This window comes from Triticum aestivum, chromosome 3B, assembly GCF_018294505.1.
Source record: "Triticum aestivum cultivar Chinese Spring chromosome 3B, IWGSC CS RefSeq v2.1, whole genome shotgun sequence".
NCBI classification, from domain to species: Eukaryota; Viridiplantae; Streptophyta; class Magnoliopsida; order Poales; family Poaceae; genus Triticum; species Triticum aestivum.
In genome coordinates, this window is record NC_057801.1 from 502,586,874 (window position 1) to 502,612,109 (window position 25,236).

Here is a 25,236-nt window from a genome sequence, read left to right on the forward strand (position 1 = left end):
GGGGGGGCACCTCTAGGCACATCAATTGTTCCTAGCCGTGTGCGGTGCCCCCTCCGCCGTTTACTCCTCCAGTCATATTATCGTAGTGCTTAGGCAAAGCCCTGTGCGGATCACATCACCATCACCGTCACCACGCCGTCGTGCTGACGGAACTTATCTACTCCTTAGACCCTCTGCTGGATCAAGAGCTCGAGGGATGTCATCAAGCTGAACATGTGCAGAACTCAAAGGTGCCGTGACGTTCGACTACATTAACCGCGTTAAGCTAACGCTTCCGCTTTCGGTCTACGGGGGTACGTGGACACACTCTCCCCCTCTTCTTGCTATGCATCTCCTAGATAGATTTTGCATGAGCATAGGATTTTTTTTGAAATTGCATGCTACGTTTCCCAACAGTGGTATCAGAGCCAGGTCTATGTGTAGATGATATGCATGAGTAGAACATGAAGAGTTGTGGGCGGTGATTGTCATACTGCTTACCACCAATGTCTTATTTTGATTCGGCGGTATTGTTGGATGAAGAGGCCCAGACCAACCTTACATGACCGCGTTCATGAGACCGGTTCCACCGATAGACATGCAACTAGTTTTGCATAAAAGTGGCTGGTGGGTGTCCGTTTCTCCAACTTTAGTTGAATCAAATTTGACTGCGGCCAGTCCTTGTGAAGGTTAAAATAGCAAACTTGATAAATCACGTTGTGGTTTTTATGCCGTAGGTAAGTACGGTTCATGCTAGAAGCCCGTAGCAGCCATGTAAAACTTGCAACAACAAAGTATAGGATGTCTAACTTGTTTTTGAAGGGCATGTTGCGATGTGATATGGTCAAGACATGATGTGATATAAAGTTGTTGTATGAGATGATCATGTTTTGTAAAAGTTATCGGCAACTGGCAGGAGCCATATGGTTGTCGCTTTATTGTATGAAATACAAACGACATGTAATTGCTTTACTTTATCACTAAGCGGTAGCGATAGTCGTAGAAGCATTAGTTGGCAAGACGACCACGACACTACGATGGAGATCAAGGTGTCAAGTCAGTGACGATGGAGATCATGACATTGCTTTGGTGATGGAGATCAAAAGCACAAGATGATGATGGCCATATCATGTCACATATTTTGATTGCATGTGATGTTTATCTTTATGCATCTTATTTTGCTTAGTACGGCGGTAGCATTATAAGATGATCCCTTACTAAAATTTCAAGTTATAAGTGCTCTCCTCGAGTATGCACCGTTGTGAAAGTTCTTCGTGCTGAGACACCACGTGATGATCGGGTATGATAAGCTCTACGTTCAAATACAATGGGTGCAAGCCATTTTTGCACATGTGGAGTACTCGGGTTAACCTTGACGAGCCTAGCATATACAGATATGGCCTCGGAACACTGGAGACCGAGAGGTCGAATGTGAATCATATAGTGGATATGATCAACATAGAGATGTTCACCATTGATGACTACTCCATCTCACATGATGATCGGACATGGTTTAGTTGATTTGGATCACGTATCATTTAGATGACTTGAGGGATGTCTACCTAAGTGGGAGTTCATAAGCAATATGATTAATTGAACTTAATTTATCATGAACCTAGTCCTGATAGTTTTTTGCATATCTATGTTGTAGATCAATGGCTCGTGCTACCGTTCCCTTGAATTTTAATGCGTTCCTAGAGAAAGCTAAGTTGAAAGATGATGGTAGCAACTACACGGAGTGGGTCCGTAACTTGAGGATTATCCTCATTGCTGCACAGAAGAATTATGTCCTTGATGCACCGCTGGGTAAAAGGCCTGCTGCAGGGGGAGAAGCTGACGTTGTGAACGTCTAGCAAGCTTGATCTGATGACTACTCATTAGTTCAGTGTGCCATGCTTTACAGCTTAGAATCAGGATTTCAAAGACGTTTTGAACGTCATGGACCATATGAGATGTTCTAGGAGTTGAAGTTAATATTTCAAGCAAATGCCCGAGTTGAGAGATATGAAGTCTCCAACAAGTTCTATAGCTGCAAGATGGAGGAGAACAGTTCTGTTAGTGAGCACATACTCAGAATGTCTGGGTACCATAATCACTTGACTCAGCTGTGAGTTAATCTTCCAGATGATTATGTCATTGACAGAGTTCTTCAATCACTGCCACCAAGCTACAAAGGTTTCGTGATGAACTACAATATGCAAGGGATGGAAAAGACTATTCCCGAGCTCTTCGCAATGCTAAAGGTTGTAGAGGTAGAAATCAAGAAGGAGCATCAAGTGTTGATGGTCAACAAGACCACTAGTTTCAAGAAGAAGGTCAAGGGTAAGAAGGGGAACTTCAAGAAGAATGACAAGCAAGTTGTCACTCTCGGGAAGAAACCCAAAGCTGGACCCAAGCTTGAAACTGAGTGCTTCAACTGCAAAGAGACTGATCACTGAAAGCGGAACTGCCCCAAGTATTTGGCGGATAAGAAGGATGGAAAAGTGAACAAAGGTATATTTGATATACATGTTATTGATGTGTACCTTACTAATTCTCGTAGTAGTGCCTGGGTATTTGATACCGGTTAGGTTGCTCATATTTATAACTCAAAGTAGGGACTACAGATCAAACAAAGATTGGCTAAGGACGAGGTGATGATGCGTGTCGAGAATGGTTCCAAGGTCGATGTGATCGTCGTTGGCACACTACCTCTACATCTACCTTCAGGATTAGTTTTAGACCTGAATAATTGTTATTTGGTGCCAACGTTGAGCATGAACATTATATCTGGATCTTGTTTAGTGCGAGATGGCTATTCATTTAAATCAGAGAATAATGGTTGTTTTATTTATATGAGTAATATATTTTATGGTCATGCACCCTTGAAGAGTGTACTATTTATGTTGAATCTTGATCGTGATGATACACATATTCATAATATTGATGCCAAAAGGTGGAAAGTTGATAATGATAGTGCAACTTATTTGTGGCACTGCCGTTTGGGTCATATCGGTGTAAAGCGCATGAATAAACTCCATAAAGATGGACTTTTGGAATCAATTGATTATGAATCATTTGATACTTGTGAACCGTGCCTTATGGGCAAGATGACTAAAACTCCGTTCTCCGAAACAATGGAATGAGCTAATGACTTATTGGAAATAATAAATACCGATGTATGCGGTCCGATGAGTGTTGAGGCTCATGGCGGGTATCGTTATTTGCTGACCTTCACAGATGGTTTGAGAAGATATGGGTATATCTACTTAATGAAACACAAGTACGAAACATTTGAAAAGTTCAAAGAATTTCAGAGTGAAGTGGAGAATCATCGTAACAAGAAAATAAAGTTTCTACGATCTGATCATGGAGGAGAATATTTGAGTTACGAGTTTGGCCTTCATTTAAAACAATGTGGAATAGTTTCACAGCTCACACCACATGGAACACCACAGCGTAATGGTGTGTCCGAACGTCGTAACCGCACTTTATTAGATATGGTGCAATCTATGATGTCTCTTATCGATTTACCACTATCTTTTTGGGGTTATGCATTAGAGACAGTTGCATTCACTTTAAACAGGTCACCGTCAAAGTCCGTTGAGATGACACCGTATGAACTGTGGTTTGGCAACAAACCTATGCTATCGTTTCTTAAAGTTTGGGGATGCGATGCTGATGTCAAAAGGCTACAGCCTGATAAGCTCGAACCCAAATCGGAGAAGTGCGTCTTCATAGGATACCCTAAGAAAACAATTGGCTACACATTCTACCACAAGTCCGAAGGCAAGATTTTTGTTGCTAAGAATAGAACCTTTCTAGAGAAGGAGTTTCTCTCAAAAGAAGTGAGTGGGAGGAAAGTAGAACTTGATGAGGTAATTGTACCTGCTCTCAATTTGGAAAATAGCTCATTCGAGAAATTTGTTCCTTTGATGCCTACACAAACTAGAGAGTAAGCTAATGATAAAGATCATGAAACTTCATATCAAGTTGCTACAAAACCTCGTAGGTCAAACAGAGCACAATCCGCACCAGAGTGGTATGGTAATCCTGTTCTAGAGGTCATGTTACTTGACCATGACGAACCTACGAACTATGAAGAAGCTATGATGAGCCCAGATTCCGATAAATGGCTTGAGGCCATGAAATCTGAGAGAGGATCCATGTATGAGAACAAAGTGTGGACTGATAATCCCCAAGTGCAGGGAATGATCGTAGCAATTCCCAAAGGTGGAAGTGATAAGTATGGAGTGTCGAACCCACAAGGAGCTAAAGGTAAGATCAATATTCTCTCAAGCCCTATCTGCCACTGATACGACTCTACGTGCACCGAATGTTTGCTTCCCACTAGAAACAAGAAATAAAACTGTGTTGTGGGTATAAAGAGGATAACTTTGTATGATATCGGAGAGCTAATATATAAAAGTAGGTGTTGTTGTCATAAAGTTAGAATATAATACTAAATAATATAAATAGCGAGTGTGGAATAATGGTGGATCGGTGTGCGGAATTGTCCTAGGCAATTGTCAACAAGATCGATAGTCGTCATTGTAATTTCATATGAGGGAGATGCATAAGCTAACATACTTTTCCATCCTTGGATCATATGCACTTATGATTGGAACTCTAGCAAGCATCCGCAAATACTAAAGATCATTAAGGTAAAAACCCAACCATAGCATTAAAGCATCAAGTCCCCTTTTATCCCATATGCAACAACCCCCTTACTCGGGTTTGTGTTTCCGTCACTCACGCAACCCACTATAAGTGAATCATGCACGTATTGCAACACCCTACAGCGGGAATCCCTCACGCTTGCGCGACACGGAGGGCACCGTAGGACAGCACCAAAATAAAACATACAACTCGTACCAATCTAGCTTACCAATCAACTCAAGGACAAAAGATATCTACTCAAAACATCATAAGATGGCAACACATCATTGGATCATAATATGTAGCATAAAGCACCATGTTCAAGTAGGGATTGCAGCGGGGTGTGGGAGAGTGGACCGCGTAAAAGAGATGAGGATGGTGATGATGATGGTGATGTTGATGAAGACGATCACCGCGGCGATGATTCCCCTCCCGATGGCACTCCGGTGCCACCAAGAGAGAGGAGGAGAGGTTCTCCCCCTTGTGCTTCCTCCTCCATGGCTTTCCCCCTCTGGTCCTTGGCCTTCATGGCGATGATGGCCCCTCTGAGATCCTCCTCCATGGCCTCCGGTGATGATGGCCCCCTCCGGCAGGGTGCCGAAGAGGGCCTAGATTGATTTCTCGTGGCTACAGAGACTTGCGGTAGCAGAACTCCCGATCTAGGTTAATTCCCGAAGGTTTCTGTATTTATAGGAATATTTGGCGTTGGTTTCACGTCAAGGGGGCCTCCGGGCTGTCCACGAGATAGGGGGGCGCGCCCTAGGGGGGGCGCGCCCCCCACTCTCGTGGGCAGCCCGGGACTCCTCTGGCCCAACTCCGATGCTCTGTGGTCTTCTTTTGGTCCAGAAAAAATCCTCAAAAATTGGCACGTCAATTGGACTCCGTTTGGTATCCATTTTCTGTAAAACACTAAAACAAGGAGAAAACAGAAACTGGCACTGGGCTCTAGGTTAATAGGTTAGTCCCAAAAATCATATAAAATGACATATAAATGCATATAAAACATCATAGATGGATAATATAATAGCATGAATACTTCATAAATTATAGATACATTGGAGACGTATCGGCATCCCCAAGCTTAATTCCTGCTCGTCCTCGAGTAGGTAAATGATAAAAGAAATAATTTATGAAGTGTGAATGCTAGCAGGTGCACAAGTTTGATCAATGATAATTTCAATCACCTTTTCTAGCATCAATATGTGTCATAATAATAGCTTATCTCATAAAACTTTTCATGATCAAGTAACAATCTATTCACAATGTCAAGTATGGTTCAGAAACTTCATTTAGAACTAACAAACTATAATCTCAGTCATTGAAGCAATTGCAATTTATCATAACATCAAAAAGAGTCAAGAATAGAGATTTTCAGCAAGTCCACATACTCAACTATCATATAGTCTCCTCCAATTGCTAACACTCACGCAATACTTGTGGTTATGGAATTTCAGCCGGACACTAAGAAAGATAGGGGCTTATTGTGTTGCCTCCCAACATATTCACCTTTAGGTGATGTCAACAATAATAGCCCATGCTAACTTACATTCAATTGGATATATATATCATGATCTTTCAAACATGAGGAACTCGCCAAAGGATAAAATGAAAAAGGGAATGGTGAGGATCACCTTGACTCAAGCATAAAGTAAAAACATAAAGTAAAAGATAGGCCCTTCGCAGAGGGAAGCAGAGGTTGCCATGCACTTTTAAGGTTGGATACACAAAATCTTAATGCGAAAGAACGTCACCTTATATTGCCCCTTGTATATGGACCTTTATTATGCAGTCCGTCGCTTTTATTGCTTCCATAACAAGTCCGTACAAAGCTTATTTTCTCCGCACTAATAAGTCATGCATATTTAGAGAGCAAATTTTTACTGCTTGCACCGATGACAACTTACTTGAAGGATCTTACTCAATCCATAGGTAGATATGGTGGACTCTCATGGCAAAATTCGGTTTAAGGATATTTGGAAGCACAAGTAGTATCTCTACTTGGTGCTAGGGATTTTTGGCTAGCATGAGGGGGAAAGGCAAGCTCAACATGTTTGGAAGGTCAATGACAATATATTTTAACTGAGATGTCGGAAAACATAAACCATTACGTTGTCTTCCTTGTCCAACGTCAACTCTTTTAGCATGTCATACTTAATGAGTGCTTCACAATCATAAAAGATGTCCAAGATAATATATTTGCATGTGAACCTCTCTTTCCTTATTACTTCCTATTAATTGCAACGATGACCAAAACTACGTTTGCCAACTCTCAACAACTTTTATGCCTCATACTTCCTATGTGTGAAGTCATCACTAACCATGTTATAAGCATATGAAACATATAAAAAATCAGATTTATGACATTCAATTCATTCCCCCATTTACTCATAGGATATACATGAAGCACATGAGTAAATGACAAACTACTCCAAAAGATGTGAGTGAAGGACACTGAGTAGTCAAATAATTAACTAGCCATGGAAGGGTTCCACTTTTTTATTCAATAATTCAGATCCAATGATTTTATTCAAACAGAAAATAAAATTGAAAATACGCTCCAAGCAAAACACATATCATGTGACGAATAAAAATATAGCTCTGAGTAAGATGTACCGATAGTTTTGAAGACGAAAGAGGGGATGCCTTCTGGGGCATCCCCAAGCTTAGGCGTTTGAGTCTTCCTTGAATATTACCTTGGGGTGCCTTGGGCATCCCCAAGCATAGGGTCTTTCCACTCCTTATTCTTATCATATCGATATCTCACCCAAAACTTGAAAACTTCAATCACACAAAACTTAATGGAACTTCGTGAGATAGGTTAGTATGATAAAGAGTAAACCATGCACTTTGGTACTGTAAAAGACAAGGTTCATAATTGTTTTCACACAATGCCTACTGTACCATATCATTTCTACAAATTATATTGAGAAATATAAGCCATAGAAACTAGAAAACAAGCAGACTATGCAATGAAAACAGAATCTGTCAGAAACAGAACCGTCTGTAATGATCTGAAAAATAACCATACTTCTGCTACTCCCAAAATTATGAAATAAATTTGTGGACGTGAGGAATTTGTCTATTAATCTTCTTCAAAAAGAATCAACTCAAAAGCACTCTTCTGTAAAAAATGACAGCTAATCTCGTGAGTGCAAAGTTTCTGCTTTTTACAGCAAGATCACATTAACTTTCACCCAAGTCTTCCCAAAGGTCTTACTTGGCACTTTACTGAAACAAAAGCTATAAAACATGATTACTACAGTAGCTTAATCATGTAGACACACAAAAACAGTAAGGATAAACATTGGGTTATCTCCCAACAAGCGCTTTTCTTTAATGCCTTTTAGCTAGGCATGACGATTTCAATGATGCTCACATAAAAGATAAGAGTTGAAACATAAAAATAGCATCATGAAGAATATGACTAGCATATTTAAATCTAACCCACTTCCTATGCCTAGGGATTTTGTGAGCATACAATTTATAGGAACAAGAATCAACTAGCATAGGAAGGCAAAATAAGTATAACTTCAAAAATTTAAGCACATAGAGAGCAAACTTGATATTATTACAACTCCTACAATCACATATTCCTCCCTCATAAAAAAATTCAGTAGCAACATGGATAGCAACTTTGTTCTCATACTCAATTGGAACCTCTTCCAAAATAGTGGAATACTAACTAAAGTTGACACTCTTCCAAATCCACTTACATAAATATCGTAAAAAGATTCAACCTCCTCCAAGATAGTGGGATCACTAATTCCTAAAGTTGACACTCTTCCAAACCCACTTTAAATTATAGTATTATTCATACTCCAAAAGATACAAGTGAAGTTCCCGGAGAATTTTACAATTAATATAAACTAGCCAATATCCAAGCTCAAAATATATAAGTGAAGCGCATGGAGCATTATACAAAACCATACTCAAACGATTTAAGTGAAGCACAAAGAACAATTCTATAAGATCATACTTAAAAGATATAAGTGAAGCACATGAATCATTATGTACAATGAAGAGCTAGCTCATACTAGCATGATTCTTAAAGAAAAATACAAACACAAAGGACGCACATCATGTGAACAAAACAAAAACCAAGGTATACCGATATTTGTTGAAGAAGAAAGATGGGATGCCAACTGGGGCATCCCCAAGCTTAGATGCTTGAGTATCCTTTGAATTACTTGGGGTGCCTTGGGCATCCCCAAGCTTTAACTTTGTCTCTCTTTATTCTTCTCACATCGGTACTTCCTCGTTCTTCAAACACTTCATTCACAAAAAACTTAAACAAAAACTTGTGAGATCCGTTAGTGTAATAAAGCAAACTACCACTTTAAGGTATTGTAATTAACTCATTCTTTGTTTATATTGGTGTTAAACCTACTGTATTCCAACTTCTCTATGGTTCATACCCTGCATACTAGCCATAGATGCATCAAAATAAGCAAACAACACACGAAAAACAGAATCTGTCAAGAACAGGACAGTCTGTAGTAATCTGGAAGTTTAGTAAACTTATGTAACTCCAAAAATTATCAGATAACTTCGAAAATTTCAACAATTTGTACAGAAGTAATGTGCAAAAAGTTTCAGGCCCATTTGACTTTCCAGTAAAAAATGTAAATTCATGCACTACAGCCAAAGTTTCTGTTTTTGTTCTGCACATAGTAAGCAAGCAATCTTATCATACTAAAACCAAAGCTTGGCACAATATTTTTATAATACAATGGTTATATGCAAGGGGATAATTATTTGCGGAAAAACTTCCATGAAAAATTCTACATTGTTTCCGTGAGCATGAACACAAGTGCTCAAGGTCGACCCTCACTTCTTCAATGCATAACTTTCCAATCACTTCTCTTTTTGAAAAACTTTTTTAAGCATGAGAGGCAAGTAAATATTTTTTGGTATTTTCATTCTTTTAAAAAAAAATTGTATGTTTCACCCACAACTAAACAGAAACAAAAAAGGAAAAACAAAATCTACTAAGTGAAGAAAGAAAACAAGCACACACGAGAATATCAACCCCACGCTATTGCTCCCCGACAACGGCGCCAGAAAAGAGCTTGATAATCCCCAAGTGCAGGGAATCATCGTAGCAATTCCCAAAGGTGGAAGTGATAAGTATGGAGTGTCAAACCCACAAGGAGCTAAAGGTAAGATCAATATTCTCTCAAGCCCTATCTGCCACTGATACGACTCTACGTGCACCAAACGTTTGCTTCCCACTAGAAACAAGAAATAAAACTGTGTTGTGGGTATAAAGAGGATAACTTTGTATGATACCGGAGAGCTAAAATATAAAAGTAGGTGCTGTTATCATAAAGTTAGAATATAATACTAAATAATATAAATAGCAAGTGTGGAATAATGGTGGATCGGTGTGTGGAATTATCCTAGGCAATTGTTAACAATATCGATAGTCGTCATTGCAATTTCATATGAGGGAGAGGCATAAGCTAACATACTTTTCTATCCTTGGATCATATGCACTTATGATTGGAACTCTATCAAGCATCTGCAAATACTAAAGATCATTAAGGTAAAAACCCAACCATAGCATTAAAGCATCAAGTCCCCTTTTATCCCATACGCAACAACCCCCTTACTCGGGTTTGTGTTTCAGTCACTCACGCAACCCACTATAAGTGAATCATGCACGTATTGCAACACCCTACAGCGGGAATCCCTCACGCTTGCGCGACACGGAGGGCACCGTAGTACAGCACCAAAATAAAACATACAACTCGTACCAATCTAGATCACCAATCAACTCAAGGACAAAAGATATCTACTCAAAACATCATAGGATGGCAACACATCATTGGATCATAATATGTAGCATAAAGCACCATGTTCAAGTAGGGATTACAGCGGGGTGTGGGAGAGTGGACCGCGTAAAAGAGATGAGGATGGTGATGATGATGGTGATGTTGATGAAGACGATCACCGCGGCGATGATTCCCCTCCCGATGGCACTCTGGTGCCACCAAGAGAGTCTCTCCTTGTGCTTCCTCCTCCATGGCTTTTCCCCTCTGGTCCGTGGCCTTCATGGCGATGATGGCCCCTCCGAGATCCTCCTCCATGGCCTCCGGTGATGATGGCCCCCTCCGGCAGGGTGCCGGAGAGGGCCTAGATTTATTTCTCGTGGCTACAGAGACTTGTGGCGGCGGAACTCCCGATCTAGGTTAATTCCCGAAGGTTTCTGTATTTATAGGAATATTTGGCGTTGGTTTCACGTCAAGGGGGCCTCCGGGTTGTCCACGATATAGGGGGCCGCGCCCTAGGGGGGGGGGCGCTCCCCACTCTCGTGGGCAGCCCGGGACTCCTCTGGCCCAACTCCGATGTTGTGTGGTCTTCTTTTGGTCCAGAAATTGGCACGCCAATTGGACTCCGTTTGGTATCCCTTTTCTATAAAACACTAAAACAAGGAGAAAACAGAAACTGGCACTGGGCTCTAGGTTAATAGGTTAGTCCCAAAATTCATATAAAATGAGATATAAATGCATATAAAACATCATAGATGGATAATATAATAGCATGAATACTTCATAAATTGTAGATACGTTGGAGACGTATCATGGACTTTGGTGGATTTGCTCGAAGATCGGCGACCCATAGAGAATAAATGGATCTTCAAGAAGAAGACTGGCGCTGATGGTAATGTTACTATCTATAAAGCTCGACTCGTTGCAAAAGGTTTTTGACAAGTTCAAGGAGTTGACTATGATGAGACTTTCTCACCCGTAGCGATGCTTAAGTCTGTCTGAATCATGTTAGCAATTGCCACATTTTATGATTATGAAATCTGGCAAATGGTAGTCAAAACTGCATTCCTTAATGGATTTCTTAAAGAATAGTTGTATATGATGCAACCAGAAGGTTTTGTCGATCCTAAAGGTGCTAAAACTGTGCAAGCTCCAGTGATCCATTCATGAACTGGTGCAAGCATCTCGGAATTGGAATATACGCTTTGATGAGGAGATCAAAGCATATGGTTTTATACAGACTTTTGGAGAAGCTTGTATTTACAATAAAGTGAGTGGGAGCTCTATAGCATTTCTAAAATTATATGTGGATGACATATTGTTGATTGGAAATGATGTAGAATTTTTAGATAGCATAAAAGGATACTTGAATAAGAGTTTTTCAATGAAAGACATCGGTGAAGCTGCTTATATATTGGGCATCAAGATCTATAGAGATAGATCAAGATGCTTAATAGGACTTTCACAAAGCACATACCTCGATTAAGTTTTGAAGAAGTTCAAAATGGATCAGTAAAGAAAGGGTTCTTGCCTGTGTTACAAGGTGTGAAGTTGAGTCAGACTCAATGCCCGACCACTGCAGAAGATAGAGAGAAAATGAAAGTCATTCCCTATGCCTCAGCCATAAGGTCTATCATGTATGCTATGTTTTGTACCAGACCTGATGTGTGCCTTGCTATAAGTTTAGCAAGGAGGTACCAAAGTAATCCTGGGGTGGATCACTAGACAGCGGTCAAGAACATCCTAAAGTACCTCAAAAGGACTAGGGATATGTTTCTCGTTTATGGAGGTGACAAAGAGCTTGTCGTAAGTGGTTATGTCGACACTAGCTTTGACACTGATCCGGATGACTCTAAGTCACAATCCGGGTACGTATTTTTATTGAATGGTGGAGCTGTCAGTTGGTACAGTTCCAAGCAGAGCGTCGTGGTGGGATCTACGTGTGAAGCGGAGTACATAGCAGCTTCGGAAGCAACAAATGAAGGATTCTGGATGAATGAGTTCATATCCGATCTAGGTGTAATACCTAGTGCATCGGGTCCAATGAAAATCTTTTGTGACAATACTAGATCAATTGCCTTGGCGAAGGAATCCAGATTTCACAAAAGACCAAACACATCGAGAGATGCTTCAAATCCATCCGAGATTTGGTTAAGGAGGGAGACATAGAGATTTGTAAATACATACAGATCTGAATGTGGCAGACCCGTTGACTAAGCCTCTTCCACGAGCAAAACATGATCAGCACCAAGACTCCATGGGTGTTAGATTCATTACAATGTAATATAGATTATTGACTCTAGTGAAAGTGGGAGACTGAAGGAAATATGCCCTAGAGGTAATAATAAAGTTGTTATTATTTTATTCCCTTATTCATTATAAATGTTTATTATTCATGCTAGAATTGTATTAACCAGAAACTTGATACATGTGTATATACATAGACAAAACATCATGTCCCTAGTATGCATCTACTAGACTAGCTCGTTGATCAAAGATGGTTAAGTTTCCTAGCCATGGACATGAGTTGTCATTTGATGAACGAGATCACATCATTAGTGGAATGATATGATGGACAAGACCCATCCGTTAGCTTAGCATAATGATCATTCAGTTTTATTGCTACTGCTTGCTTCATGTCAAATACATATTCCTCCGACTATGAGATTATGCAACTCCCAGACACTGTAGGAATGCCTTGTGTGCTATCAAACGTCACAACGTAACTAGGTAATTATAAAGATGCTCTATAGGTATCTCCGAAGGTGTTTGTTGGGTTGGCATAGATCAAGATTGGATTTGTCACTCCGAGTATCAGAGAGGTATCTCTGGGCCCTCTCGGTAATGCACATCATATGAAGGCTTGCAAGCAATGTGACTAATGAGTTAGTTGCGGGATGATGCACTATGGAACGAGTAAAGAGACTTTGCCGATAACGAGATTGAGCTAGGTATGAAGATACTGACGATCAAATCTCGGGCAAGTAACATACGATGACAAAGAGAATAACGTATGTTGACATTGCGGTTCGACCGATAAAGATCTTTGTAGAATGTGTGTGAACCAATATGAGCATCTAGGTTCCGCGTTTGGTTATTAACCGGAGAGGTATCTCTGTCATGTCTACATAGTTCTCGAACCCATAGGGTCCGCACGCTTAATGTTCGATGACGATATGCATTATATGAGTTATGTGTTTTGGTGACCAAAGGTTGTTCGGAGTCCCGGATGAGATCACAAACATGACGAGGAGTTTCAAAATGGTCAATAGGTAGAGACTGATATATTGGAAGGTGATATTCAGACACCGGAATGGTTCTAGAGTGTTTCGGGAATTTATCGGAGGACCAAGTGGTTACCAGAACCCCCCGGGGGAAGTAATGGGCCTCATGGGCCATAGAGGAGAGGCAAGGTAGGTCACAAGGAGGTGCCCCCCCCCCTTGGGGAGTTTGAATTGGACTAGGACAGGGGGCGCGGCCCCACTTTCCTTCTCCCTCTCCCTCTCTTTGCCCCTTTCCCCCTCCGCTAGAAGGAAGGGGGCGACTAGGACTAGGAGTCCTAGTAGGACTCCCCTCCATGGCGTGCGCGCTAGGGCCAGCCTCCTCCCCTCTCCCTCCTTTATATACGGGGGCGGGGGGCACCTCTAGTCACATCATTTGTTCTTAGCCGTGTGCGGTGCCGCCCTCCACCGTTTACTCCTCCACTCATATTGTCATTGTGCTTAGGCAAAGCCATGCACGGATCACATCACCGTCACCACGCCGTCGTGCTGACGGAACTCATCTACTACTTCGACCCTCTGCTGGATCAAAAGCTCGAGGGACGTCATCGAGCTGAACGTGTGCAGAACTCGGAGGTGCCGTACGTTCAGTGCTTGATCGGTTGAATTGAGAAGACGTTCAACTACATCAACCGTGTTAAGCTAACGCTTCCGTTTTTGGTCTATGAGGGTACATGGACATACTCTCCCATCTTGTTGTTATACATCTCCTAGATATATCTTGCATGAGCGTAGGAATTTTTTTGAAATTGCATGCTACGTTTCCCAACAGGCAGAGTGCCTGAATAGGGCTCTAGATTGGATCTCGTGGTTCTGGAACTTGCGGTGGCTGGAATTGAGTTTCATTGACTCTCTGCTACTTCTTGAGCTTGCGTTGGTTTTTTCCTTGAAGAGGAAAGGGTGATGCAGCAAAGTAGAGATAAGTATTTCCCTCAGTTAGAGAACAAAGGTATCAATCAAGTAGGAGACAATGCACAAATCACCAATACCTGCACAAACAATCAAACAACTTGCACCCAAGGCGATAAAGGGGTTGTCAATCCCTTCACGGTCACTTGCAAAAGTGAGATATAATAGAGATAGATGAAACTAAACAAAACGTAAAGTAAATATTTTTTGTATTTTTTATTTATAGATCAGAAAGTAAAGGATTGCAAAATAGTAGATCGAAAACTTATATGATGGAAAATAGACCCCGGGGCCATAGGTTTCACTAGAGGCTTCTCTCAAGATAGCAAATAATACGGTGGGTGAACAAATTACTATCGAGCAATTGATAGAAAAGTGCAAAGTTATGATGATATCTAAGGCAATGATTATGAAATATAGGCATCACGTCCGTGTCAAGTAGACCGACTCCTGCCTGCATCTACTACTATTACTCCACACATCGACCGACTCCTGCCTGCATCTAGAGTAATAAGTTCATGAAGAACAGAATAACACATTAAGTAAGATGACATGATGTAGAGAAATAAACTCAAGCAATGTGATGCAAACCCCGTCTTTTTATCCTTGATGGCAACAATACAATACGTCCCTTGCTGCCCTTAATATCACTGGGAAAGGACACCGCAAGATTGAACCCAAAGCTAAGCACTTCTCTCATTGCAAGAAAAACCAATCTAGTTGGCCAAACTAAACTGATAATTCAAAGAGAAATACAAAGATATCAAATCATGCATATAAGAATTCAAAGAAGATTCAAATAATATTCATAGATAAGCTTATCATAAATCCACAATTCATCGGATCTCGACAAACACACCGCAAAAGAAGATTACATCGGATAGATCTCCAAGAACATTGAGGAGAACATGGTATTGAGAATCAAAGAGAGAAAATAAGCCATCTAGCTACTAGCTATGGACCCATATGTCTGAGGTAAACTACCCACGCTTCATCGGAAGGGCAATAGAGTTGATGTAGAAGCACTCCATGATCGAATCCCCCTATGGCAGGATGCCGGAAAATGCCCCTAGATGGGATCTCACGGGAACAGAAGGATGTGGAGGTGGAAAAGTGTTTTCGTGGATGCTTCTGGTGGTTTGGGGATATATGTGAATATATAGGACAAACAATTAGGTCAGGGAGTCATGAGGGGCCCACAAGGTACGGGGGCAAGCCCTAGCCCCTGGGAGCGCCCTTCCCCCTTGTGGCCTCCTCGTGGCTCTTCCAACTTGATCTCCAAGTCTCCTGGGTGTCTTCTAGTCCAAGAATAATATTCACAAAGGTTTTATTCCGTTTGGACTCCGTTTGGTATTCCTTCTCTGCGAAGCTTAAAAACAAGGAAAAAACAAAAACTGGCACACTGGGCTCTAAGATAATAGGTTAGTTCCAAAAATAGTATGAAATAGCATATCAATGCATATAAAACATCCAAAACAGATAATAGAATAGCATGGAACAATCAAAAATTATAGATACATTTGAGATGTATCACTCTCCTAGGGTTTCTGGATTATCTGAGAATTTATAGAGCTGAGAGGTGGTGGAGGAGACTCCCATGGGCCCCACCACCCACCTGGGCGCTACGGGGGCCTCTGGCGCGCCCTAGTGGGTTGTGGGCCCCACAGGCCTCCCTATGGTGCTTCCTTGGCTCCCAAGTTATCTTCTGGTCCAAGAAAATCTCCAAAAAAAATTGTGGCATTTGGACTTCTTTTGGTACTGATATTCTGCGAAGTGAAAAACAAGCAAAAAACAACAAGTGGCACTGCACACTATGTCAATAGGTTAGTGATGACCCACAAGTATAGCGGATCAATCGTAGTCCTTTAGATAAGTAAGAGTGTTGAACCCAACGAGAAGCAGAAGGAAATGACAAGTGGTTTTCAGCAAGGTATTTTCTGCAAGCACTGAAATAGTCGGTAACATGTAGTTTGATAGTAAGATAATTTGTAATGGTCAAGTAAAGGTAACATTAAGTAAAGTGCAACAAGGTAGACCAATACTTTTGTGGCAAATGACAGGCCAAAACGGTCTCTTATATTAAGAAAAGGGTTCTTGAGGCTACACGGGAATTTCATTTAGTCACTTTCATCATGTTGGTTTGATTCGTGTTCACTACTTTGATAATTTGATATGTGGGTGGACCGGTGCTTGGGTGTTGTTCTTCCTTGAACAAACCTCCCACTTATGATTACCCCCCTCGCAAGCATCCGCATCTATGAGAAAGGTATTAAGATAAAATCTAACCATAACATTAAACATTTGGATCCAAATCAGTCCCTTACGAAGTAGCGCATAAACTAGGGTTTAAGCTTCTGTCACTCTAGCAACCCATCATCTAATAACTACTCCACAATGAATTTCCTTAGGCCCAAATATGGTGAGGTGCCATGTAGTCGACGTTCACATGACACCACTAAGGGAATCACAACATACATATCATCAAAATATCAAACACATATCAAGTTCACATGATTACTTGCAACATGACTTCTTCTGTGACCTCAAGAACAAAAGTAACTACTCACAAAAGATAATCATGCTCAAGATCAGAGGGGTATTAAATAGCATAATGGATCTGAACATATAATCTTCCACCAAATAAACCAAATAGTAATCAACTATGAGATGTAATCAACACTACTAGTCACCCACAGGCACCAATCTGATGTTCCAGTACAAAGATTGAACACAAGAGATGAACTAGGGTTTGAGAGGAGATGATATTGTTGAAGACGTTGATGAAGATTGGCCTCCCAAAGATGAGAGGGTTGTTGGTGATGACGATGGCTTCGATTTCCCCCTTCGGGAGGGAAGCTCCCCCAGTGGAATTGCTCCGCCGGAGGGCAAAAGTGCTCCTGCCCAAGTTCCGCCCCAAGACGGCGGCGCTCCATCCTGAAAGTCATCTCCTTATTTTTTTTCTAGGTCAAAGTGCCCTATATACCAGAAGATGGGCACCGGAGGTGGGCTGGGCTGAGCACAACCCACCAGGACGCGCCTGGGGGCCTGACGCGCCCTAATGTCTTGTGCTCACCAGGTGGCCCCCCTCCGATAGTTATTTGCTCCAGTATTTTTTATATATTCCAAAATAATTCTCCATAAATTTTCAGCTCATGTGGAGATGTGCATAGCTTTTTCAGGTCCAGAATTCCAGCTGCCCGTATTCTCCCTCTTTGTGTAAACCTTGCATATTATGACAGAAAAGGCATTAGAATTATTCCATCAAGCATTATTATGCATAAAAATATTATAAATAATAGTAGGAAATAATGATACAAAATGGACGTATTGACTCCCCCAAGCTTGTCCTCAAGTGAAAAACCGATATCGAAAAATATGTCCACATGCTTAGAGAGAGAGGTGTCGACAAAACAAAATACGGACATAGTAGCATCATGCTTATTACCATAACATCAACAAACTTAATCATAAAACTTTATCATACACCTTTTATCATATAACTTATCATGAACAAGTAACAATTTATCACAACATTGAAGTATAAAGCATAAACTCTATTGAAAACCAACAAACTATGTTCTCGGTAAACTTTGCAACTACAATTTATCATATTTTCAGGAAGGGTCACGTATCGGAGCCTTTTGGCAAGTCCACATACTCAACCATCATTTAATATTCTATGATTGCTAACACTCACAGCATACCCATGAGCAAAATGTTTCAATCGGACACATAGAAAGATTGGGGTTTATAATTTCGCCTCCCAACGTATTCATCTGAAGGGTGATGTCAACAATAATTACTCATGCTCACTCATATCCAACTGGATATATGTGCCTAGATCTTTCCTCACCACATGATGCTTGCAAAAGAAATGGGGAAGAATACTTTGACTCTTGCATAGAAGTACATACATAAAAGTAAAAGATAGGCCCATCGTAGAGGGAAGCAGAGGTTGCCATGTGCTTTTGGTTTGTATGCCAAACCCCTTAATGTAAAAGAATGTCACATTATATTGCCCCTTATGATAGCAACCTTTATTATGCAGTTCATTGCTTTTATTACTTTGCCATCACAAGTTCGTACAACGCTCAATTTTCTCTTACACTAAATGATCCAACACATTTAGAAGCAATTTTTATTGCCTTATTGCATCGATGACAACTTACTTGAAGGATATTACTCAATACCTAGGTAGGTATGGTGGACTCTCAAAATAAGATTTTGGGTTTAAGGGTTTTTTGGATGCACAAGTACTATCTCTACTTAGTGCGGAGTTTTTGGCTAGCAAAGATATTGAGCAAGCACCAATGTTGAAGGATCTATAAAAATATAACTTCTATGTGGATGTGAACAAACATAAATCATTACATTGTCTTCCTTGTCCAATGTCAACAATTTTGACATATAATATTAAATGGGGACTCACAATCATAAAAGATGTCTAAGATGGTATATTTGCATGTGAATATTATCGTCCCTTATTAATTCTTTCATGAGTTGCATCATTGATCAATGCTATGCTTATCTATTTCCAACAAAATTTACCACTTATACTTTTCCTTAAGTGATGTCATTACTTACCATAAGATTAGCATATGATCTCTTTCATTTATTTATTTCTTTTATTTGAATGCAACAAGGAAATACAGAAAAAAAAACTCAAACTAAACTTTATTATACATCTCGAACATGATTACATATATAGATAGATCACTAAGCAGACACTTGAAAGGAGATCATTACTAAACTTTATTCAACTAAATCATAGGATAACTAAAAGTGCTAGTATTCGACTAGAGGGGGGTGAATAGGCGGTTTTTATGAAAGTCTTCAAAACAAGGGTGTTTCGAAGACAAACAATATAAATGACCCTATTGATATGCAGCGGAAGGTAGACTACATTAGACAAGCCATAGTCAAGTAAGCAATATAGTGAAAGCACAAAGACTATAAGCAGCTAGGTAGTATGGATCAGGATGGAAGATAGTATGAAGCCAAACAGACAACAGTCTTCTCACAGTGAAGTCAAACAGATCAGGCAAGCAGGCAAAGACTTCACGAAGACAAACTGTAAGTAAGGTGAGAGAGGTAGGATAGAACCAGTTGCTCAGAGAGGACAAGGGATTTGTTCGACCAGCTCTAGTTGTTGTGACAACTGTACGTCTGGTTAGGGAGGCTGAGATTCAACTTAGAAGACCGTGTCTTCACCTTATTCCCCTTGAGCTAAGAACACTTAGTCCTCGCCCAATCACTCTGGTAAGTCTTCAAGGGAGACTCCCAAACCTTCACAAACTTCGTTCACTGGAAATCCACCATGACTCTTGGATGCTCAGAACGCGATGCCTAACCGGCTGGAGGATTCACAGTCCTCAAGTGTAATAAGTCTTCAGATCACGGGGACAGAAAGACTTCAGTGATGCCTAACACTCTTTGGCTCTGGGTGTTTAGGGCTTTATCCTTGCAAGGATTCTCTCTCAAAGGCTTCGGAGGTGGGTTGCTCTCAAATGACAAAAGCCGTGCACAAACTCTGAGCAGCCACCGATTTATGTTGTAGGGGGTGGGCTATTTATAGCCAGGAGGCAACCCGACCTGATTTTTTCAAAATGACCCTGGGTCACTAAGGAACTGGCACATGTCCAACGGTCAGATTTCAAACACACATGGCAGCTTAGCTTGGGCTACAAGCCAAGCTGACTTATCCAGCTCTGGATAAGATTTTCTCTCATTGTCTTCGCTTGAAGACATAGGATTTGGTTGAGATTCACATCAGTCACTCTGAATTTGTTCACTTGGACCCCACTTAACAGTACGGTGGTTCCTATGACTCAACAAAGAAGAAAAGGAAACTATGAAACTACTATGTCTTAGCACTCCATAGTCTTCACGTGATGTCTTCTCCTGTCATAGTCTTTAATGTGACTGTCTTCATAGACCACCATTGTCTTCAATGTCTTCCCACATTTTTAGCGGTCATCTCTGGTAGGTAAACCTAATCAATATGGGACTACTACCTGTGTTATCCTGCAATTCTCACAAACACATTAGTCCCTCAACCAAGTTTGTCGTCAATACTCCAAAACCAACTAGGGGTGGCACTAGATGCACTTACAATCTCCCCCTTTTTGGTGATTGATGACAAACTGGTTGAAGTTTTCAACGGGGATAAAAGTATGTGAAAGTTTAGTGTTGTGAGTATTGAATTCACACATAAGACGAGGCTCCTGTCGGTGGCAAAACAGGTGGATCTCGTAGTAGGGGTCCTAAGCTAGGCGTCTTGGAGCGATGGTAACATGGACACGGGGTTTTACCCAGCTTCGGGCTCTCTTGATGAGATAATACCCTACATGCTGCTTTTGATTGTATTCATATGGGTGTAGTACAGATTACACGTATCTACCATGAGATTGTAGTAATGAATATGAGATTGTCTATTGACTAGCCTGGCCTCGGTTTATATAACACACCGGAGGCCTAGGGTTTAGGAGAGTCCTCGTCTTGGGCGCCAAGTCTTGTGGAGTCTTCCTTGTATGCGGCAGGGGTTGTCCGAACTGGCCCATGAGTATACGGCCATGGGGGTCTTCGGCCCAATCCAACTGATCGGGAGACGACGTGGTGAGTACCCCCTAGTACAAGACACCGTCAGTAGCCCCCTGAACCGGTCTTCAAGTTGGGGACGCTCCTTGATTCTTCCGAATTGTTACTCATCTTTGGTCGTCGGTCTTGAAAACTGGTTCAACAAATCTTCTCATCTTCGATCTTGAGGATCACCGAAGTGCATCTGAAGAGTTCACACGTCGGGTATCTAAGGAGCCCCTTTAAGTTTTTGGCCTTTATCAATGCCTTGTTATTTTTATGCCATACCTCGGGTTTGAAGTTGTTCCCGAGCGGCAACGTCCTCTTGTGTCCGAGCTCGAACGCCGGACTGCATTCGAGGTATCTTTAGCAGCCGAGCACCAACGTCGGACCGCTTCCGAGATGCAACACCGGAATGTATCCGAACTCCAATGTCGGACTATGTCCAAGCTCCAACGCCGGACTATGTCCAAGCCCCAACGCCGGGCTGTATCCGAGCTCCAAATGCCGGACTATGTCCAAGCTCCAATGCCAGACTGTATCTGAGGTGTCATAGATCACCTTGGTTCAAAAAAGTTGAAGGAGTTTAGCCGAGCTTAATGTCGGAAATGCCCTCTACGGAGCCAGCCACTAGCGTCCGAGCTATATGCCAGACTGCTTCCGGGGTGTCTATTGTAGTCGAGCACCAACGCCGGACTGTATCCGAGGTGGTGCACCACCTCGGCCATGGGCTGATTTTTATGAATTTAATTCTGATTTATGCAATGTAATCTCTACCTAGATGTATATCCAGTAGCCCTCAAGGTGCGTGTTGGCCTAATATCCGGAATGCACCTGAAGGAAAAAATCAAACCGCTGACTCTAGTAGGCCCTGAGACTCAGGTCGATTCATAAAATCAGCCTGAGGATCAATTCCCAGCTTGGCAGCATACTTAGGAATAGAAACGTGGTGTGCAAAGTCCTCGAGACTCCGGATGGGTGCGGCTGACCAACCTGAGGATAATAATCTCCTCGAATACTATATTGCATTTAAATTTTCTGCATTGGATTGTCAATGCAGTAGCCCCCGAGACACTGGTCGGGTGGCAACACCAGATCAGGGGATCGATGTACCCCTTTAATATTTGTAAATAATAAGCCCGAAGCCTAGTAGCCCCCGAGCATTAATGCAAACACGGGAGGCCGAATTAAGGATCGATATCCATAGTAAAATCACAAATTATGTGTAATCACTCTATGTATCCAAGTACTTTACGTCATTAATGCTCGGATCCGCATTATACAAAACTTTGTTGACCGACCATCGGCTTCAACCTCCTCGACCAGCAGCCAAGGGGTGTTTGTCCTACTTTATAAAGCCTTTACAAGGGCAAAGATTCACGGCAAACAATGCAATCCGGCCATACGGTTTTATAAACAAAGGTACGCAGAGAGACATGTTATATTTATCGTTTAACATAAGAAACATCATTCAAAGAAAATAGTCCCGCTATCGGTTCCTTTCTTTGGGTTGTCATGCTAAGCATGATCATGAAACCTCGGCTCTGATCAACGTGGGAGGAAAGTACTGAGGATTTAGTTCAGGTAAAACTTCCAAACTCTGTGGTCTAAATGAACCCAAATTTTTACTTCCGTTGCGACCGTTTATAATTTGAAAGTGGCCCATCGTCGGCTTCTACCCCCTTGTAGATGCTATGCAGGGTGTTTACGAAATAACAAAACAACCCTTAGCCGACATCTCGGTGCCCGAAGGCGGTTGTGTTGGCGGAAACGAGGCAATCAGATATGCGGGCTTTATAACTTTCACTTAGTCATAGGAGCTTAAAGTTGGGAGGCTAGCAAGTAGCCCCCCGGTTAGTGTTCGGTGACAGCCGAGGTCAAGCCGTAAACACTTCGGCCAATGTTATGAATGTCCTGTCATTTAATACAGTCATCGGACCGCTGACCAGTTTACGCGTATTGTGACAGTCAGTTTTCAGCTTTCTCCACTGAGGTGCTTAACCATGCGAGCTGGAAGCACAATCGCAGTGGTTCTCCCTTTGCACACCTAGCCGAACAAAGCGGAATGTAGGAGGCAAGCATAGGAGCCGGGCAACCCAACTATTGACCAAAGACACAATTCGAAACTGATGCATATATAGCAATATCCGAGAATTTTTGACGAATCTCTAAAGGTGTCCGGCGTTGCAATGCGAGACTTATGCGGAAAACACACAAATAGTTGAAAAGTTCCACAGGATTGGAAAACCAAAAAAAAACTTCAGTAAAAACTCGACGTCTGAACTAGATCAATTGTTCGGTGCCAATTAGAAAATTGGTCTTAAAAAAATAATTGTGCTTCTGTCGTGCTTTAACATGACACACCCTATCTCAAGACTTCAAGCGGGTCAGCCTATGGCTTCAACCTCCTATCCCGAAGGCGGAGTACTTCTCGTTAGGCCAGTTTAGCAAACTTTAGCAGCTTTGAGAGGGAAATTAGGCTCCCTAGCTATTGACCACACACTGGCGTCAAAAAAATGAGTGATAGAAAAAGACTTTGCAATGACTAAGAAGAAGAACACTTACTATAAAACAGCTCACATAAATTTAAGAGCCCCCGAGTGACTTGGGTAAAAGAATTTTATGTATAATGATTGTATGTACCGAAGTACTTATATCATATATGTGTTCACCCGAACTTTATACGCGTCTTAACCGGCCGTCGGCTTCTCCCTCTTCGGTCAAGGACCGAAAAGTGTTATGTACTCCCCCTGTCGTGAATATCGACGGTGTTTCCGATAAGCAAGCAATCAGGCCATAAGGCTGTAACAGACAAAGCGCGCTCAAGGAACTTATGCTATATTACCGATGAAGTGTAAGAAACATCTTCGAAGAAAATAGTACCCCCACCGATACCTTTCTTCGGTTGCTCACTATGAGACTTGTGCAATAGATTTTTTGTACTCATGAGTTCCGTTGTGTGCCGACCATTATTGAAAACAGTAAGAGTGCTAGCTTTCGGCTTCACCAATTCCGAGGTCCGGCTCGGGTGACCCGATCGTGACAATCGGATAGGTGCTCCCTTTACGCCCTAGCCAAACAACCGGGAACGTAGGGGTAAACAGAGGAGAAAGGCAACCCAGCTTGCAAATCACTTAGGTCAATATGGTGCATATTGTGGCGTAATACATGAACAAGGAACGAAGCTGTACAAGTATAATCATATGCAAGAGGAAAAAGCTCCAGCAAGGGAGCCCCCAAGTAAACAGAGTATTTGAATTCGTGTGTCAGAAACAAAGTTTGGACAAGGAAGTTTTTCACAAAAAACTTTTTGCTAAAAAAAGTATAGTGCTTGGTCGGACCGAACAAAATTTAAAATTTTAAAACTTTGAGCATGAAAGCGACTTAGCTGGTTAATGTGTTCGGCATTGATGACGCGGTCCGAGCTTACGGCGGGACAAGGTCCCAGCCCCCAAGCCGGTCCCGAGGTGACGGAGCGAAGAGCTCGGCAATTCAAAGTGGTGACATAGTACGACCAATGCAGGCCGACAGGGTGACACTGAAGTTCCCGGCGTGGGGTAACAAAGTGTTGATGATGCCCCCCGTCCAGCCGAGATGACGTAGTATGTCAGTATGCCGAGGTGGCAACACTGCCCGACCCAGATCGTTTTCCTGTGTAGAAAAATAGTGCAAACCGGAGATAATACTAATAATAAAAAATTGTTGCATAATAAATGATTTATGCAAAGTGAGTAATAAAAGAAATATGGCATGTGCGTCGAACACTCGATGAGGTAGAGCTTTCTTGGCGATGTTGCAGTCTCCGAGGCAACCGAACACGTCGGTATGGCAATGCGACCAACAAGTTGATCATGCGAGCCGATTTATGCCAATTGGGACGACGGTGTCGGCTTGCCGAAGAGACCACGTGACGCAGTCAAAGTCCATTACCTGCTTAATTGAATAATATAAAGGGAGAAAGGAAAAAAGGAGGTCAAATCTCCCTGTGGTTGCGCTGAGCCGAACTCTCTTTGGACCCAATGGGCGTCGTTGCGCCAGGTAATGCGTGGTGTAAGTCAATTGCATGCTAACATAAAAAATGC